Raw genomic sequence first — 4,189 nt, 5'->3', positions numbered from 1 at the left:
GCACGCGGCCGGGTATGCGCTAAATGCGCGGGAGTTCGGAGCGGACAGAGGATGAGAGAAAGACTGAGAGAAAGACTGAGAGACGACGCTGAAGTTGGCTTCCGATTCACAGCTTCCTGTCTAGGTACAGTAGTTTTCGAACAGGACCTGTTTTAAAGTGGTCTGAGTTCGAAAAATATTGTGGAACGCTCTTGCGAATCGGAAGCTGTGAATCGGAAGCCAACTTCAGCGTCGTAAANAATTCGGAAGCCAACTTCAGCGTCGTCTCTCAGTCTTTCTCTCATGTGCTCGTGCTCGCTTATGTCCAGACCCCCCCACACACCGCCGATTGCCAGATTGAGCTCAGCGCACTCCCACCCCGCCGCGTGCGTTCCCGCACACATGGCGGTGTAAAGTCAACTACAGCGTCGTAAATAGAGTCGTGGATGTTAGCGTGCTCTTCTGCCGCGTGTACCAAACCGATCATTTCAAAAATGTCGTCCAAACGTCTCAAAATAGCGTCTGCTGACAGATCGCCTGTTTCTATTTGATCCGCTAAGCTCAGCAAAGCTACACGGATGTCACCGAAATATGTCATCTTGGTGATTGTCTGCGTTACTGTCTGGGTACGGTGCGACACACTGTAGAGCAGGAGTCTAGGCATACAAGTCGATGTCAGAGGATCAGCCAATGAACGTTTAGATCCCACCCACTTTCAGTGATTGACAGACAGAGTGATTATTCGGAAAAAGCTCATCATGAAATAAATACGTCGTTCTGAAAAACAGCATTGTGAAATAAAAAGGACACTTTGGAAAACAGTAATTTTGAAATAAGTTTCTACAAAAAAAAACCCACATGATTATAATAATATCCAACATGAAAAAAAAATTATTATGATATATATTTTTTATTATGAAATGTTTTTAACATAAAAATTATGTTTTAAAGTAAAAATGACACGTATTTCATAATAAAATGGTCCATTTAAATTTTAATAAAATATATTTCATAATAAAATGGTCAATTATTTATTGAAAAGACTTTTATTGGAGTGTTGCTTGATTAAATAATGTTGTATTTATTTATTTAATTAAGAACAGTTTGGGCTTCCATACTCCACTCCCTTTCAACCGATCTACTTGTGATTCATTATGCGATATGTTATTTCATGTATTATTCCTGATTGCTTGAAATTTTTATTTATTTATTTATTTACACATTTAAACTGAAGTAGGAGGATAAACCCCTAGAGATGGAACATCTCGTTTTCAGGGGGGTCCTCCGTTTCAAGAAACAATAACAGATGACAGAGTAGAAGTCAAACAAGATAATAGAAACAAATAATAAATACACATAATAAACCCTCACACACCATCACACACACCCACACAAAACAGGACAGGCTCTCAGGAAATAAATAAACCATTTCATTCATTCATACTCACATATAGTTCATTGTATTGAACGGTATTGAACCTAGACTTGGGTCTTAGTCACCTGTACTGGTGCTGCAGGTTTTTGGATTGTAAACATGGAGGATTGTAGACGGAATCGTCCGCATCTTAAAGGGAGCGCAGGTGAGTCTTGCAGTTCTCTTAGGGACGTCATGAAAAGTACGTAGCATTAATGTGGCATGTCTGTTGTGAAGTATTCCTAAGGTTCATGATGTACAGGTGATGCTGTCTTTATGTCACACTCTAGTTTGCTTCTACCATTACTAATCCATTACCAATAAGATCTCTAGTAATTGCTAATGGATTCTTTCAGTGTAAACGACTCTAATTTCTACCAGTCAGGCTGAGAGCGAGGAGTCACGTGAACAGCACTAGGTGGCCCCCTCTGCAGGGTTTGGGGGAAAAGATCCGTACTACATGCCTGCGTTACTTCACCCTTCATACCGTTATACTGCGTTCCCATCGGACTTGATTTGCGCCTTTCTTTTGACAAATTTACTGCTCGACGCCTTGACCTCCTGGTAGGGATGTAACAATTCAGTCGAGCCACGATTCGATTCACAGTTTTAAAGTTGATTTTTACGAGCAACAGATCTCGGGTTTGCTTGAATTTGCGTTAATAGTTGTGATCACAACATCGTGAAATCCTGGAGGAACTGACTCACCGAGCAGTCTTAAACCTTGATATTATGTGTGAGCCACTTCTGTGTTCCATACAAGTTTAACCACAAATACCCATAAGGCCATTTGTGTCAAAGGTTTGAGCTTTTTAAGGACAAATCCGCTGTCAAATAATGGTGCTGAAGATCTTGTTTTCCAACTTGTCGCTTCTGACTGGCATCCTCAAGTTTATTTTTGGTTTGAATGAATTGAAAACCGATCCAAGTTATATTAGGCAGAAGTCCCAAGTTTTGAAAAAAAAAAAGTTGGAGAATGAGCTGGGATGGAGACCAAAGTCCGTTTTTATTTATTTTTTTTTTTCCAGTTGGCATGTGTGAAAGCTCATCTGAACTCTGGCTTTAATTTTAATTGGAAAATCAGGTCATTGCATGAATCAAAATGATCCAGTAGCTTTATTTAAATATGCACCAAATTTTATTCTTCCTGGAGAGTTCGTAATATTAGTCTTAAAAGTCGGATTAAGTCAAATGTTTTGACCATTTTGAAAAAAGCAAACGAAAACCAAATGGGAGGATTCATTTTGTTGATATTTTGTTTTCATCCAAAATATTCAGATGAATTTTGTGGATGACATAAAAAAATGTCAAACCATACATAAATCAAAAGTTCTCATTAATGGTGATATAATTAATAAATATGAGGAAAGTAATATAGTACTTTGATTGTTATATATAAACATAGAAAATTGTTATTTTGCTATTTTTTTTCAACAGAATGATTTTTGTTTTGTGTTCTTATTACTCAGTATAGATACAGAGATATTGTATTTAATTTGGGCTGAATAAGAATGAGGGGGCTTGGACTTCCAAAGTCCTTTTTTGAACTCTGAACAGTTTTATTATATCTGAGATTGTTGGTGTGATGCCCTGCGACGGACTGGCGACCTGTCCAGGGTGTACCCCGCCTTCGCCCATCAGTAGCCGGGATAGGCTCCGGCGCCCCGCGACCCCGGAAGGGACAAAGCGGTCAAGAAGATGGATGGATGGATGTTGGTGTGATCTTTTGCATTGTTTCTTTTTATTTGTTTTTAGTTATTCTTGTTTGAAAAAAAATTATTCCACAACATTCTGGCCCAAAATCTACAAAAGAGACAAGTTTGCCAAAAGAATAAATAAATTATCATCTCTCAGGAAAGAAACTTACAACTTTAAGGAGAAACCTGAAAAAAAGGAACTTGCAAATGTTTTGGAATATATATGTACATTTCTTCAGATTGACACAGGACTAGTAAAATCCTTTGTTGTTCAAAGGTTTCTCTGCACTTCATGAGTCGAGCAGTTCCACTTCAGCTGTTATTAAGCTGCAATAAAGCCCCTCGTCTCCCATTGCTCTGATAAATTGCATAAACCTACGTGCTCTTATTACCCAGAATGCGGATGGAACCGCATGGGCCCAAACGCCTGATTGCTGCTCTGCTGCTCTCATTCTTATGCCAAAAGTGACGGTTTGCATGTGGATGGAGGCAACATCTAGAGGATCTGAGTGCACACTGTCAACTTGACCGGCCCCTTCATTATCAGCCTTTTCTCAAGCCCAGCTAGACATTTTGTTTTTGCTTGTGTCCCTTCACTTATCACATCTTTCTTGTCAAAGCAGAAAGCAATTTCTCTGTCAGCTATGAATCATCCCTGCAGAACTATGACACGATTTCAAGTAATGGATTGAAGCCTTGGACAGAAAATGTGGGCACCCGTGTCGAGCATTATCCACTGTAAAAAGGCCCATGCGGTGCTTTTCTAAAGGCTTAACTTGAACTGAGACGGTGTGAACACTGGTTAAGAAGAATACGGAGCGTGGACGACTATTCCGCTCTTTGTGCGAGTTCCTCTGTTGGTGTTGTGGCTCTTATTTTCCAGTGTCACAGGTGTAATGAGCGACTTGTTAGCAGTAAACTTTCTTTTATGGACCGATGGCAGAAAGAATTTTCTGCTCTTCTGAATGGACATAAAAAATCCCAAGGACAAGGCAACCATCTGACTGTTAAGTTGTAAAATTTTATGCTTTTTATTTCATCTGCATGCATTGATTCATCGGTTTGTTGATGCGGGGTGAGTTGAAGGGCAACAATGCAA

This window comes from Oryzias melastigma, linkage group LG8, assembly GCF_002922805.2.
Source record: "Oryzias melastigma strain HK-1 linkage group LG8, ASM292280v2, whole genome shotgun sequence".
In the NCBI taxonomy this organism is placed as follows: domain Eukaryota; kingdom Metazoa; phylum Chordata; class Actinopteri; order Beloniformes; family Adrianichthyidae; genus Oryzias; species Oryzias melastigma.
The sequence above is the reverse complement of the archived record's forward strand: the minus strand, read 5'-3'. Positions refer to the sequence as shown.